The sequence below is a fragment of the Jaculus jaculus genome, chromosome X (genome assembly GCF_020740685.1).
Source record: "Jaculus jaculus isolate mJacJac1 chromosome X, mJacJac1.mat.Y.cur, whole genome shotgun sequence".
Classification (NCBI taxonomy): domain Eukaryota; kingdom Metazoa; phylum Chordata; class Mammalia; order Rodentia; family Dipodidae; genus Jaculus; species Jaculus jaculus.
In genome coordinates, this window is record NC_059125.1 from 9,351,653 (window position 1) to 9,368,773 (window position 17,121).

At 42.8% G+C, this 17,121-nt stretch overlaps 1 long non-coding RNA gene across 4 annotated transcripts in view; it reads right to left on the reverse strand.

Annotated features, from left to right (window-relative positions):
• Positions 1-5,920: 5,920 nt before the first annotated feature.
• Positions 5,921-17,121, reverse strand: part of LOC123456684 — a 36,742-nt gene continuing 25,541 nt past the window's right edge. For all 4 annotated transcript variants that reach the window (XR_006634618.1, XR_006634619.1, XR_006634617.1 and 1 more), the window contains exon 8: positions 5,921-7,853. This is a non-coding gene — a long non-coding RNA (uncharacterized LOC123456684). The remainder of the gene's footprint in view (positions 7,854-17,121) is intronic.

The following is a 17,121-nucleotide window of genomic DNA, read 5'->3' on the forward strand; positions in this document are numbered from 1 at the left end:
AGGGCCATCTATTCAAACTACCCCAGGGGCCAAGGCTGCCCCTATCAAGCTCCCAAAACTCCAACGTTCATCACCTTCCAGGAGCCCTGGGTAATTCCAACAATAGACGAGAGATTCCTGTCATCTCCTCCCAGGCACTAGAGGTTCAGTATCTTTCTTAAATCTTTAACCCTGGCTACCTTTCATCCCAAACAGTGACTGTGGCAGGCATTACTACTAGCAAAGCCTCTTCTTTCCTGTAACTAAGGTATTACTTTTCTCCCATACTTTTTTTCCCAGCTATTTTTTTTATTTTTATTTACTAGAGAGGGGGAGAGAGTGAGTGAGTGAGCGAGCACGCACAGCAAGTGTGCAAGAGATAGAGTAACAGGTAGAGAAATAAAAAAAAAAAAAAAAAAGGGCACACCAGGGCCTCTAGTCACTGCAGATACATGCGTCACCTTGTGAATCTGGCTTATCTGGGTCTTTACACTTCATAGGGAAGCACCTTCACCACTAAGAAATTTCTCCAGCCCCCCCATGCTATTGTAATTACGCAAAATCTTCCCATTATTAGGGTACTATCTCCTTGACAAATCGGGGGCTGCCATTTTCCTGCCTCACCACCCTGAGCCAACATTTTGTCTACACCTAATGGAAGTAAATATTAATTGTTAAGTCTAAATCTACTAAGGGAAAAGTCAATCTAGTGAAGACAGCCAAACCTCCACAGGCTTGCCATATGAAGACCTAGGTTCCTATCAAGGCTTCTTGTGGGACAAAAACTTAAAATTCCAGTCTTCTGGGGAAGATGCTGGCATACTAGCCCACACCAAAGCAGCCTATGGAAGGAAATAAATAGTAACAAAATACACAATTCCTGAAAAGTTATTATCAATCACAGCAGAAGCAGGAGAAACCAGAAGGTAGGAAACTGGCCAGAATCTCACAGAGGCACCAACATCCCCATCCGCAAACCTGTCTTCCCAGCAGCACAGAAAAATCCCCCCAAGACCCATAATAGCACGGAATAAACATTCACACTGCAATAGATGGCATTGGGCATAGCAAAGAAATATTCAACCAATACAAGATTTAAAACAACCAGCGCACACATCAAACTCTGTAGCTTCAAGTCCAACAACTCTAGCTGGTGACAAATCTCCAAGTCTGATAATTATAACCAACAACAAGTCTCTGGCATTCCAATTCCACCCCTCCATGTAGGCTATCTCATAGTCCTGGAAAACTTCATTGGGGCTGGCAAGTTTCCTTAGCAGCCATCTCGTGGCCCTGGCATCTCCATTGGGTCTCCACTGCAATCCACAGTTCATTCTCATGGCCCTATGGGATCTCCATGCAGGCAACCATCAAACCTGCTTCACACTACCCATGGCCATTTCCAAAACATAAGACAGTGTTGCAAATTCAATGACCCTCTCTTTCCTGCATTTCTTATACTCCACAATACCAGGTAGAGTGCCAAAATTTGTTGATTGGGGGGCGGGGACAAAGCAGACATTGAAGAACAGAAAACTTCTTGAACACTCAGGCCCCTCCAAGAGTCTACATTGTTCCTGTTGCCCCAGTGCAGGTCAGCTACCCCAATCTCAAAGGTTTTAATCTCTCCAATTGCAGCTGAATGGACAGCAGTTCACCCAAAGATTTCTTTCTGTGCCATATCCCTCTGCTCATACCATTTCATTTTTATGCAAAGCAACCCTGCAAAAATTCTCAGGACCGGGGCATAACAGCAAGCTTCTCAAACAAACTGCTAGCCAGTCCAAACAAAGCTCTTTCTCACCCTCATAAGCCAAACCTCATAATTGATAGTTCTTACGGCATTCAGGTCTTTCAACTCTGACCAGAATATTCCATCAAGCTGTACTTACAGCACTGCAAAGCATCTCTTAGGCCAAGGTTTCAAATCCTTCCACATTCCTCTTGAAAATCAACTCCAAAAGGCCAAAGCCACACGGTTAGGTGTCTAGCAGCAATCCCACCACTTAGTATGACTTTATTGTTGCAGTCAACAAGAGCATCTTGTGGGAAAAAGAAGTTTATTTTGGCTTACAAGCTCGAGGGGAAGCTCCACAATGGCATAAGCAGAAGGTGGACATCATCACCTGGCCCACATAAGGTAGAAAATAGGAACAGGAGTGTGTACCCAACACTGGCATGAGGAAACCCATAAGCCCACCCCCAACAATACACTGCCTCCAGGAGGCATCAATTCCCAAATCTCCATCAGCTGGGAACCTAACATTCAGAACACATAAGTTTATGGGGGACACATGAATCAAACTAACAGTCTCTGAATAGATGTAGATTCTAATTTTCTTTTCCAAGCTTTCGCTTAAAGTTCTGCCTTATTCCAAGGACACAAAACCCAGCCTCCAGGAAGCTTCAATTCCCAAACTGCCACCAGCTAAGGGCCTAGCATTCAGAACAGAGAAATTTATGGAGGACACCTGAATCAAACCACCACATTCTGCTCCTGGTCCCCATAAACTGATTTGTAATGTAAAATGCAATGCATTCTTTCCAACTTTTAAAAGTCCCCATAGTTTTATCACCCCCAATGTTGTTCAAACATTCCCATAGTCCAAGGCTCCAGAGAAGTCATAAAGGCACCGACAAAAGTCCCTGTTACATAAGGTGGCCAATACAAAACCAGTACAAGATTTAAACAGGGCAAAAATCACATTCTATAGCTCCAAGTCTGACAACTCTAACCAGTGACATGTCTCTGTAATTCCAATTGCACCCCTTGAGCTAGGCTACTCACAGTTCCAGAAAACTTCTGCCAGGGCTGCCAGCTCTCCTAGGGAGCCATACCATAGTCCTGGCATCTCCATTGGGTTTCTCCACTGCAACCCATAGTCCATCCACATGCCTCCATCGGGCCTACATGCAATGACCCAACAGGCCTGTTTCACGCAGTCCATAGCCATTTCAATACAAAACCAAGTTGCAAATCCAGTGACCCCCTTTCCTGCATTTGTTCTACTCCATAATACCAGGTAGGCTACAAGCTTGCTAACCTAGGTGGGAATAAAGCACACTTTGAAGATCAGAACACTCTTTTAGCATTCACACCCTTCCAAAGAGTGTGCATCCTTCCTGTTGTCCCAATGCAGGTCATTTCTGTGCTATATCCTCTACCCACACAAGTCTGTTTCTATGCAATGCAACCCTGCACAAGTTCTCAGACATGTGCATAACAGCAAGCCTATCATATCACACAAACTGCTTCTAGCCCAGTCCAGGCAAAGCTATTGCTCACCCTCATAAGCCAAACATCACAGTCCATAGATTTACTGCATTAAGGTCATTAAACTCTGAGCAGAATAGTCCATCAAGCTGTACGTACAGCACTGCAAGGTGTCTCTTTGGCCAAGATTTCAAGCTTACTGAATTAGGCATCTAGCAGTAAGGATCCCAAGTTTTTGACAAATTGTTACAGTCAGGTTCACATTGCTGGCAGAAAACACCCAACCAAGAGCAGTTTGTGTGAAAGAAAGGTTTGGCTTAAATAATTGAGGGGAAGCTTCATGATGGCAGGGGGAAATGATGGCATGAGCAGAGAGGGTGGACATCATTGATCAGCGTCAGGTGGACAACAACAACAGGAAACTGTGCCAAACACTGCCAAGAGGAAGCTGCCTATAACCCCTGTAGCAGAGAGCTTCAGGTTTACTGAGGTGAACTTCCAGACCAGTCACAGTTATGGAGGAAGGGATATTTATTGAAGCTTACAGACCCAGGGGAAGTTCCATAAATGGCAGAAGAAGCTGGCCTGCCTTCACAGAACCAAGCAGAGAGAGAGAGAGAGAGAGAGAGAGAGAGAATTACAAGCCCAAGGCCACATAGCACAGCACACTTCAGGAACTCCAGCTAGGCACACTTTGCATAACTTTAGATTGAAATCTGAAACCCACCACCCAAACAAATAAAAAACTGAATATATTGGGGAATATCTATTCAAACCACTACATTCCACCCCTGGTGCAATAGATCTATAACCATCATATATTGTAAATTGTACTCAGTTCAATTTCAAACAACTGGTATAATGCATAGCAAGGAGAGACTGAAACAATGCAAACTCAACTACCATGTAACAAACATCAAACTTCTGCAGTTTAAGTTCAAGATAATCAGAGACTGACAGTCTTCAGATTTCCCAATTCCGTCCCCCCAACCATAGCTAGGGAGAGTAGACAGGGAATACTTCCATCCCAGGCCAACAATGAGCTCTATGGTAGCCCTTGCATAGTCCTGGTATATCCAAAAATGTCTTCAGGTCACCATGCAAACCACAGTCTATCTTCCAAAGGCTCTTTCAGCCTATCAGGGAATCACACACTGCCTCATGCCACACCTCAGCAGCAGCTCCTAGTACCATGTGCAATTCATGAGCACTCCTCACATCTTTCATGTGTCTGAAACCAATACCAGGTGTGCAGGACACAGCCATATTCTTAATTCAGGGCTGAAACAAATCGTAGCTTTGAAAAGCAGGTTCCTTCTTCAGCCAACTCTTTCTAGAAGAGCTTGATTTTCTATGATCCTCTTTCCTCAGGCATCCTTTCCATTGTTTTAATGTAAAGCAATTGGACCATCTTCCTCAAGATCGCTAATATGCTAACAATAGCTGCTTTAGTAACCTAAAATCAGTCTCTGTGCCAGTAAATTTAACTTGCTTAAAGTTTTTCCAACTTACAAATCTTAAATCTCTCAGTCCAATTATCTCTACCCAACCACATCAGTCCATAACAAATGTAACCTTGATCAAACTCTCTGGGCCTCAGCAGCAGAATGCAGACAGCCCTTATGACAGTAGCCCCATTCCAACAAAGTCCTCTGTAGTCTTTTCTTCCCCTTAGAAAATGCAATACTGTCTGCACTCAGCATTCTCAAACTCTCATCAGAATTGTCCATAAAACTTGGCTTACCACTCCAGAAGGCATTTTCAATTGCAAGCACCAAATCCATGCCTTTCCTCTAAAACAAAGGTTCCAAAAGACCAACATCCACATGGCCAGGTCCATCTTAGCCCACTACTTGGTACCAAGTTCTGTAGCACACAGCTTTGGATTCACTAAGATGAACATCCAGACAAGGCACAGTTATGGAGGAAGGAATACTTATTGAAGCCTACAGATCCAGGGGAAGTTCCATAAATGGCAGAAGAAGCTGGCCTGCCTTCACAGAACCAAGCAGAGAGAGAAGTACAAGCCCAAGGTCACATAGCACAGCATACTTCAGGAACTCCAGCTAGGCACACTTTGCATATCTTTAGATTTAAATAGGAAACCCACCACACCTTAAGATCCACCCAGTGACACTGCCTCCAACCAGGTGGCTGCATATGCAAACTACAAACAAGTAAGAAAACTGAGTATGTTGGGGACCACCTATTCAAACCACCACAACATCCATAAGCACACCTCCAACAATACACTGCCTCCAAGAGGCGTCAATTCCCAAACTGCCACTTGCTGAGGAACTACCATTCAGTATACAAAAGTTATGGGGGGACACTTAAATCAAACCATCACAGGAGTCCACTTTGGAAGAGGTGACAAAAAGAATGTGAGAGCCAAAGGAATGGTAGAACTGCTTACAGTTCAATCTTCCAGACACAAAATGGTTTGGATATCCATGATCTCACAGTGCTTTGTACTATCTACACATAATAAATCTCTCAGTCCAATTATCTCTAGCCAACCACATCAGTCCATAACAAATGTAATCCTCATAATAGCAAGAAAAGATGATGACATCAAAATAAGAAATAGGGCTGGAGAGATGACTTAGCAGTTTAGGTGTTTGCCTGCGAAGACAAAGGACCCAGGTTTGATTCCCCAGGACCCATGTAGCCAGATGCACAGGAGCACATGCATCTGGAGTTCACTTGCAGTGGATATAGGCCTGACGTGCACACTCTCTCTCTTTCTTCTCTCTCTCCCTGCTTGCAAATAAGTAAAAATAAATTATTTAAAAAAATAAAATAACGGAGAGGGGGAGGGAATACGATGGCTGGTGGATTTGTGATGGGAAAAAGGGAAAGGGAAGGGAATCATGGTGAATAGCCTGAGCAAAGATCTTTGACTAAATATGTTGTGTGGTATATAAGTAGAGACATGAGGTCAGGAGGATGAAGCTACACCTTCCATCCCAAATGAAAGATAAGCCAATGAAGGCTTTTGCAAACTGGATCATGACTTTACTGGATCCTGTTTATACTCACACTAACACTTCATTGATTTTGTGTGTGTATATGAATATGTGTATAGTGTGCAGTTGTGTGCATACGTGAGTATGGATGCATGTATATGCATGTGGAAGGAAAAAGTGTCAGGGCCACTTAGTCACTCTTTTGAAACAGGATCTAAATTAAGCTAAAGTTCACCAATTTTGTCAGCCTAGCTTGTTGGCAAGCCCTAGGGATTGTTCAGTCTCTACCTCCTCATGGCTGGGCTTACAAGCACATACAAACATGTCTAGCTTTTACACTGAGTGCTGGGAATTCCATATTAGGTCTTCATTCTGATACTGCAAACATGTTACCCATTAAGCCATGTCCCCAACCTCGCACCTAGGTTTTATATGAATGAGTCTTCCCCAGATTTAGGTCCCATTAACTGAAACAAATAGTAGCTCGTTTAAATTCAGTCTGATCACTTCATATTTGAATTCCCTTGTTTCTTTTCTACTTACACTTTCCCCTATCTGTCATAGCCTCGACCAATTGACATTGTCATAAACCAGGTCTTCTGCTAAACGTGGAGCCTTGTTTTGTCTCCATTAAGTAGCTCTGTCCTCAGGATAGTTCGTGCAGATTTTCTGGGTAAATGCATGGGAAATAGCTTTGATCTATCTACTCCCAACCAGAGACTAGAATCTGAGACATCAAATAAATCTGCACATCTGGGTGTTTACCTACCAGATGGACCCAAAAACAGAATGATGATTTCTTCCAAATCATGGGTATGGCCTATGCACATGAGTTTGGAGGTGGGTAAGGAGAAGGGCAGAGTTGTCTGGACTTCAAAGTTAGGCTACATTAGGGAGTTATTGGTCTTCTTGTCAAATCCTAATGTGCTTCTTGCTATCAAAACATTTTTCCCTTTACCTTCCCAATGTCTTGTACATTGAACACTACAATTAATGCTATACTAAGCCCCTGCTAGTATCAGATACACTGGACATCAAGGGCAACAGGCTAGGTTGCTATTCACTTTTGTACAGTCTTAGAATTTTAGTCAAAGCCTGCTTGAGAAGTCCATCCCAAGCTACACCCTAAAGAACATCCACAATGCCACCATGGACTACATCTGTAGGTGCGTATCCTTGGGAAAGGGAGGTGGAAGGGTTGACAGCTGGTAAAGGCTTGCCTTCCATGTGGGGTACAAATTCCAGTTTATAATGTGGTCTTGCCAAAACCTCTTCTCTTGACTTTATACTAGCAGCTCAAGTTTTTTCAAATCATTTCATTTATAACTTTAAAAGCTTAGTTTGTTAACAGTTATAACAAATAAAATTTGTACTTTTGAGTAAGATGGTAGAGCATGAGCCTCACAGAGGGTACTTGGGAATCAAAGAGGAAACATAATATACGATATTGTGCTTCACAGCAAGAGAAAAGATCAATAAACTTATTAGGTCACAAGAGATCGCTGTGTTGATCAGCTGGGGCAGGCTTCTCTCGGAAGTGCTTCTCACTCACAGAAATGATGTTCCTCTCACCAAAGTGTTTCTCCACCCTTTCCGAAGTTCTTCACCCAGCTTTGCTGATACCAGTGAGAGGTATGGAAATGGTGGGGAAGGGCTTTTGCCTACCCACAACAGCCTTACATCAGAAGAAGCTGAAAGAGATAACAGAGCACCAGTTGAACTCCACAAGAATACCATCAGGCAACATTTCATAACCACCTATACAGCAGAAGCTGTAACATGGAGATTGCAGGACACCAAAGGTTCAAACTAGTCCCTACTCTTCAGAGCTCCAAATCCAGCTTAGCAGAAACCACACCCAACTGCAGCAACAAGAAGGGAACCACCTTCACAACTCAATATAGGTGTGTGAGAATGCACCCAAAGTTCTAACTGGTCTAATCTCTGCTGGGACAATACATACCTAAATCTGGTTCTTTAGGTTTGGTCTAAAAATGCTAATTATACCTCCTGTATCAGGGTAGGTTGATAAAAGAAACCCCACGGGGAGTGAAAGCATTGAAACCCATCCATGGAGGGACTTCTGGGTAAGGTGGTGGCAAAGCAGCCTAGAGAGGGAAATAAGCAGAAAAACAGCAATAGACTTCTACCTAAAAGTGAAAGTGCATAAGGAAGGAGGAGGTAAGAGCAGGAAACTGGCCAGAATCCCACTGAGGTGCCAATATGGGTGCCCACCCAATGCAGAGCAGAAACCATGTGAAGGGATCTTCCACATACACCAGAATCCTTACAACGTCAAAGATCCTGAAGGGGAAGACAACAGGGACCAGCCGAGCAGCTATTGAAGGAGATCACAAACAGGCCCTGCTGGGCAGCTGTGATACAATTGCAGGCATTCTGCACAGCCTCCCTTCCCCCAAACAAAAGTGCCAAGAACCACCGGAGAACTCATCCACCCCTGGTCACATGGCATGCAGCTCAGCCCAACAGAATACCAGATTTAGCGACACAAACAGCCTAAACAAGCCCACAGTAAAGCACTGCATGTTCTATTCTCATATGTGGATCCTGGCTACAAATGTTTAGACCTGTATGTGAGTTGGAATAAAACTTGGTAGCAGAGGCCAGTAAGCTAGAAAGGGGCTATAAAGAAGGGCCTTAAGGGGATGATATTGTATATATGTTAGTAAATGAACAGATTACTGGGGATACAAAGGCCTAAGTGAGGTCAGGGGAAGAGACTGGTTAAAGGAAAGGTGGGGGAGGATTAATCATAATATAAAGGGGGATGAATAAGCCATATGGAAACCTGCATTTTTGACAATGGCACATCTTTCAGTGTGTTGTTGCCCAGAGAGGTCCCTGATGCCAAGGCTCTTGGTTTCCCATTGGGAATAGATGATAAGACCATATTGTTGAAGACTCCACATGCTTGGGCTATAAGGTAACTGAGAAATGTTGCTGGAGTTGTATGCATTCTCACACACCTATATTGTAGACCAGCTGACAGAAAGCTGCAAAAAGCTGTGCTGCATGCAGCTCTGAAAGAGAAAGAAGTCATCAGCAAATAACAGTGGATACTTGTGGTGGTTTGATTCAGGTGTCCCCCATAAACTTAGGTGTTCTGAATGCTAGGTTCCCAGCTGATGGATATTTGGGAATTAATGCCTCCTGGAGGGAGTGTATTGTTGGGAGCAGGCTTATGGGTGTTAAAACCAGTTTCCCCATACCAGTGTTTGGCACATTCTCCTGTTGCTATTGTCCACATCATGTTGACCAGGAAGTGATGTCCACCCTCTGCTCATGCTACTGTTTTCCCCTGCCATCATGGAACTTCCCTTCGAACCTTTAAGCCAAAACAAATCTCTTTTTCCAAGAAGCACCAAGTCTTGGTTAGGTGATTTCTACCAGCAATGTGAACCAAACTGCAACAATACTCCAAGACTTAATTTGGGCCAGCCATGCCAAATGAGCCAACAGGTGCAATAGTGGCATGTCTGCTATGGGGGAAATAACTGCTCTCTAATTGGACTGGAGGCCCACTCCATGGGATGGAATGCCTGATAATGAAAACGTAAGACAGTAGAAGTCATGAGCTCTAAGGGTATAATACCTACTACTGTCTGGAAAAATACATATATTATGCTCACTAAACTGCCCAGTAATCATTTCTCTTAATGTTCATTCACATATATTAATGTTACTCTCATTTTTTGTTAGAGAAACTTCTCTTTAATGATGATATGATGGAGTGGAGTTGCAAAGGGCAGAGTGTGGGGAGGGAATTATCACAATTTATTCTCTATAATTATGGAAGTTGTCAGTAAACATTAAAAACGATCCAACCAAGGCAGCAAACACTGACTTTTTAGATTTCATGCATGTAAGATTAGAATACTGTTCTATTTTAATCTTTTGTATGTTAGGATTTACTTTTGTCACTGATTTTTTTAGTCTTTTAGTGCTTATTCTATTTAATCTCCACTCTAATATATGTATTCCAAGATAGTTTTGTTTTTGTTTGTAAATTGAGATTTGGGGTTGGTTCAGTCATTTTCTCAACCAAGCCTATTACTGTGGCCTTTCAAGTATTTTATTTTATTACTTATTTATGAGACAGAAAAAGGCAGATATATATATATATATATATATATATATATATATATATATATATATATATATATATATATAAAGGGTGTAACAGAACCTCCAGCCACAGCAGATGAACCCTTTATTAGATTCCATCTAATTCTGGTCAGGCTGGAGAGATGGCTTAGCGGTTAAAGTGCTTGCCTGAGAAGCCAATGGGCCTGGGTTCAATTTCCCCAACCCACATAATCCAGATGCACAAGGTGGCACATGTGTCAAGTTCGTTGGCAGAGACTGGAGACTCATGTATGTCCATTCTCTCTAATACATAAAAAAATATTTTTTAAAGACTTAGAGGGTGTGGAAAGTAGAATTCTTAATCACTGTTGGTGAGAGTCTAAACTGTTATAGTCATGTGGGAATCAGTGTGGATGTTTCTCAAAAACCTAAAAGTAGATCTACCACATGATTCAGCAATACTACTCCTAGGCATACATCCTAAGGACTTTATACTACACAGACCCTTGCTTAGCCATGCTATACACAATAGCTAAGAAATGGTATCAGACTATGTTGTTAACTGCTGGATGAATTATAAAGATGTAGTATATAAACACAATGGAGTTTTATTCAGATGTAGAGAAAAGGAAAATCACAGAAAAAATATACTATGAAGTAATCCAGGTTCAGCAAGACAAATGTTGCATAGTCTCTCACATATAGAGTTTACCTTTGAGTTTTTAGATTTATATGTAAGTTGGAGTAATAGTTGTAGAAGCCAGACAGCTAAAAAGGGACCATGAGAATAGGGAAATTGAGGGGTGGGGGAGCTTAAGGCAAGGGGATTGAAGACTTTGAGTGGAAAGGTTTAAGAACAAATGGGGTGGGAGGCTTAAGGAAGGGAGGGGTAGGGAGGGAAAGGTAACCAAACTAAAGCCATTAAAAAGTAATACAGAAAAATCCCAGTGCCAGAATGGGATACCTCCCAGTTACTTGCTGGTCACGGAGGCATATGAGGCTCCCAAAACAATAAAAGGCTACTGCCACTACTGTTGGTTACTCATACACCAGAACTAGACAGTACTAGTGAAAACACCATATGCTTCGGCTGCAGGACTGAGTGAAAATGAGTGAGAGCAGAGCTGAAAGCCTCACCTTCTGATTAGCTATTGAAGTACTGCAACATGCTATGCAGTCTTCTGAGGAAGTCATCTACAGTCTTTCCTAGCAACAGAACCTGTGAACTACACAATTGACCAGCCAGGCATGATGTAAGGATGTAATGACATAATGGTGGCATGACTGTCAATGGGGTAACCAACCATTCTTTACACTAGTCAGAAAAACTTACAAGCTTGTGTAATTTAGATAGGGCTCTGGAAAAGAAGTGCTAAAAACCTGTAAATAGGGCTGAAGAGATGGCTTAGCATTTAAGGCACTTGCCTGCAAAGCAAAAGGACCATGGTGCAATTCCCCAGGACCCACGTAAGTGAGATACAGCAACAGAACAGTGTTATCCCGAGGAATGTCCATGTCCCCCATGGGAAGTCTTGGAAGCCATGTTTCAGCTATCCAAAGATAACTTCACATCTATATAATATAATTGGGAAGATTCTACTTCAAAGACTCCTCCCCAAGAAGAACTGATACTAGAGTATCATCTGTGTTTGGAGCTACCTCTACTGTGAAGTCACTTGGGTTTGAGCCTAAGTCTATCCTCTTTTAAGACAGAGTGGGCGGGGGGAGCCTTCTGTGAACAGCTTCCTTTGGCAACATTTCTATTTCTCGCTCACAGAAAACTGAATCAAAATCTGCAGTCTTCCCTTTTACCACACCATTGTCCTGAGACTGAAATTAAGGCCATTTTTCAGTCTTCTAAAACACATAAACAGGATAATAGTAATCTCATCAAAGATATTATTTCTGACAAACTAATTCCATGTCTCTCAATAAACTAGGGAGCAGAGCATCTGAAAGAATAAAGACCGAGGAACAAAGGGAACATGAAATAAACTGCCCCAATATATTTTGATAAAGAAAACACTTTTCTGATTGAGAAGGAAGGGGATACGATGGAGAATGGATTTTCAAAGGGGAAAGTGGGGGGAGGGAGGGCATTACCACGGGATATTGTTTACAATCATGAACACTGTTAATAAAAAATAGATAAAGAAAATACATCATCTTTTCTAATGGATAATTTATTTTTCATGAATGGGACCAAAAAACTAACGGATATACCTCTTGACTTGTCACAGCAGTCATCCCTCCCCCCCCCCCCCGCCTTGGCTCTTCAGCATTAAGAAAAGCCAAGGAGCCGGACATGGTGGCACACACCTTTAATCCCAGCACTTGGGAGGCAGAGGTAGGAGGATTGCCATGAGTTCAAGGCCAGCCTGGGCTAGAGTGAGACCCTACCTCAAAAAAACAAAAAGAAAAGCTAAGAAAGAGAGACCATTAAGAATAAACTCTTGAATTGGACTTCCGGTTAAGATGGCGGCGTAGGAACCACGCCAAAGCAGCCTAGGGGAGGAAAAGGAAAAAAAAAAACCAAAAACACCACCCATCAAAATACACTCTTCTACTTAAAAGTGAGATATGTAAGAAATTACCAACAGCAGCAGACAAGTAGGAGAGTTTCAGAGCTTCTAGAGCCCACATAGGCAGGCAGATGCGGCTCCAGCAGTGGTGGCACCAGGTCCACGAGGCCACAGCTGCCAGGCTCGGCTTGAGCCACAGGAAAAGCCAAGTGAAGTGTTAATTTTTAAAAAAAAAAAGAGAAGGAAAAAAATAAACATTTTTTCAATTATTTTAAAATATTTTTCTTTACTTATCTGCAAGCAGAGCAAGCTAGAAAAGACAGACGGACAGACAGAGAGAGGGGGGGGGGGAGGGGGAGAGGGAGAGGGAGAGGGAGAGGGAGAGAGAGAGAGAGAGAGAGAATGTGTAACCCAGGGCTTCAGCCACTGCAAATGAACTCCAGATGCATGTGCCACTCTGTGCATCTGGTATTACATGAGTAGTGGGGAATCAAACCTAGGATGTTAGGCTTCATGGGCAAACGCCTTAACTGCTGAACCATCTAACCCCAGAAAATTCTTTTTTGTTTTCCAAGGGAGGGTCTCACTCTAACCCAGGCTGACATGGAACTCAGTAAGAAATCTCAGGGTGGCTTTGAACTCACAGCCATCCTTGTACCTCTGCCTCTTGTGTGCTGGGATTAAAGGTGTGCGCCACCGTGCACTTCAAAGGAAGTGAGTTTGAAGGTCTCACTCATGTTTTCTACTCTACTGACCACTCAGGACCAGGCACACTTTTTGGATCAATACATGAATATTTGAGTCTCATTCCCTAATAAGGGGGTGGGAAATGGAAAATATATGCTCGCTCTGAACCCTACTTTTGGGCTTGTTGAATAATCTTGCCCTTTACTTCCTTGAATTCCTAACAAGGACTCCTAGTTTAGTAAGCAGACACTGTGACAAAAGGGACTCAGCTTTGGAAATTCTGGAGGCTACCTAGTGCTACAAAGACCACAGACCTAGGTTGACCGTGTGACTTATCAGCACTGGTACACCCAGGATGCTGACAATATCCAGCACTTGCTGTGTTACTACCCCCTGCATCTGTTTGGCAGAAACATCTCTTGGAAATAGGTCATGTACTGTGGGCTGCTGACATAGCTTCTTCCAGTCAATGTAGCTGACACAGGCCTCCAAAGCTGGGATTATTTATGCCAGTGCCTTTTGCAAACATGTGTTTTTGTCCCACTTCTTCAAACAAGTAACTTGATTTCTCTTCCCCTTGCATCTGGTATGAGCTCAGTCATATCTGATTTCTAGCAAAGGCTTTACACATGATAGGTGAGAAATTATGAATAAGAGTATCATAACCTGTGTTGGTTCAATTCACAGGTCCATTTGAAATTAGGGCAAATCACCCAATTTTCTCTCTATATCACAGTACCCCGTACCTATGAAGTAGAAATGCTAGTTTCTAGGACTTTTAAAAGGATTCATTTACTCCCAAGTCTGGTATCCAGGTCTACATGTTTGACCAGTAGCTACACAGATCACCAGTGTCTCCGATGGGAATGCAGGGGTCACAACCATACTTGACACCTTATTCCTCTAAGCAGACCCTCCTCATAGTGTGTATTGGTCATGCTCTTGACCATATTCCTAAGGATTAATGATACCTCATTTACTGATACCTTTGAGAAATAGGGATGGATGATTGAGGCAAATCGCCCTTACCCTTTCTTCCTACTGGAGGTAGAAGGAAAATTGCTCACTCCAATTGTATATGTGTTGCCTTACTTCTCCTTTCCTGCTTCTTCTTGATCTGTTTATCTGAAGTAAAAGGTATATGGTTTTTACCAATGCTGTCTCCCTTGCTACTTTATCTGCTTTATCTCTGTCCAGATCTCCTCTATGGCCCCAGATATCCATACATATACCTCAGTTTTTCCAGTGTGATTTTCAGTTATTGGCCTCTACACATTTTGTCATTCTTTAACCTCCATCACATTCCACATCCTGTCTAATGCTCTTACTGTTTGTTTTTTCCTCTAAATAAACTTATCTCTTCTGTACATTTCTCCTCACTTCACATATTTCCTGTTATTTCTTTAAGCATCTAACCCTTAGGGTCCTCATGATACAATACTCATGCATCTGATGGCTCAGCTTGCTTGAAAAGCCTGATGACCTGGAACTGATTCCCCAGTACCCACATAAAGTCAGATGCACAAAGTGGCACATACATCTGGGGATTTTCTGCTACAGCTGGAGGCCCTGGCATGCCCATTCTCTCTGTCTCTGCTTACAAATAAATTAACTAAAAACAGACTCTACCTATTTATAGCTGAAATGCAGTGCATATTTTGAGCCTCTCTCTTCCTCTTCCATGATTCCTGAATCTGTAGTTGCTTATGGTCTGAGCTTAGCCCTGAACATGTTGGAGCAGGCCCTCTAACACTCTGTTCTAATTTTGTTCCTTTCATTTTGTTTTTCCTCTCAGGGTGCTGGCAATTGAACCTAGGGCCAAACACATGCTAGGCAAGTTCTCTATTGCTAGGCTACATTTCTCCTTTTAATCTTCTGGTATGCAGAAATTACAGTTCCTTCCAACTTTCACCTGTGTCAGGGAATGGGTGCTCTCTACTTACTTAAAAGGCACTAGTTGTTAGGATGGCATATGACTCCCCGCCAGTGTTCCTTGGGCTGACTACACACAAAAGGGCAGGAGGAGGGTGGGTATTGGTGGGCACTCCTGTCCAAGGGGGATTCTTAACTCTTCCTTGTGTGTTCCAGGTCATGGAAGTGGTAAGTGGATAGGGTTCTGCCACACTAGAGCTGAATTCCTGACCCACACAGCAAACTACACACTTTCCAGAGGCACCAGCACTGTGGTCAACAAGGCTCTTGGGCCAATCACAAGCCAAAGGCTGGGCAGAGGGTAATGCCTGACATCCCAGCCCAGGAAAGCTCCCTCTCCTCCTCCCTTGCAAACTGGGTCTACATTTGCAATGACTGACTAAGCAGTCACCACACTAGCAGGAATTACCTTCCCACATTGCAAATCCTTCTGTCACTGACTCCTCTTGCTCTAGCACTATGGCCCAGAGTCCTGGGACCTAGCACGCAAATAACAGTAAGTGGGTGGGTAAAACTAAACCCACTCCAGGCAAATTCCTCCACAAATACTTGGCAGGGTAATTGCTGTTGGGTAGTAGTAAGCAGCCACACTAGCAATGAATCCTCATCCTGCAACTCCAAGAACTCTTGACCAACCCAGTAGCTAACATCAGGCCGCCCAGGGCCACTCCCAAACATGTCTAGCAGCCTAGGACCCTGCTCAGACTCAAATACACCTAGCCCAAACAGATAGATATATAGACCACTCTAACCTAGACCAAAGCTGTCCAGGTTACTGAACAGGTACCATAAGAGATACAATTGCTTGGGGCTGGAGAGTTGGCTTAGTTGTTAAGGTACTTACCTGTAAAGCCAAAGGACCCTAGTTTGATTTCCTGGTACCCACATAAGCCAGATGCACAAGATGGCACATGCATCTGGAGTTCATATGCAGGGGCTGAAGGCTCTGGCACACCCATCCCCCTTCTCTCAAATAAATAAAATGGAGATAAAACTGCTGCACTGTTAGCCAAACAAGGGGACAATCTGGAGACAGGCAAACCCCAATGCAAAACAAATAGCATAAAACATTAAGCCAAGAGATTCCACACCAAGAATGACTAATCGCAGAAAGTAAACCTCCAATGAAATTGAAGAGTAAACTAGAGACATAGATTCCAATAATGAAACAAATTTAATGAGGCTATCAACAATAGGTAGATGAATTGGAAAGAATCTGGAAAGAGAATGTAAAGTCTAGTTGAAGGAAATGTAATCAAATCAATGAAAATTATTTAATAGACGCCTGAAAGAATTGGAAGAGAACCAACCAAGTATTCTCAATAGACGCCTCAATATGACTATAGAGAATCAAAATGAACATAGCAGACAGATAAATGAAATGGAAGACAACAAAAAACACTGAACTCAATGGTCAACAAGGACACGATCATATGCAGGAATGAAATCCAAGAGAAAAAAGTCAAACCAGGCTGTAAGAAGGGAATTCATTAAAGCGATGAAAGCATGCAGGACAGAGTATCAGAACTCGAGGACAAGACGGAGGAAACAGGGAAGGAGACCAGACATAAAGTTCAAACACACACACAAAAAAAGCGTAGAGAATGAGGAAGATGTGGGACACATTAAAAACAAACAAACAAACAAACAAACAAACAAACAAACAAACAAACAGACCCAAGTATCTGGATGAAGGGCATACAAGAGGAAG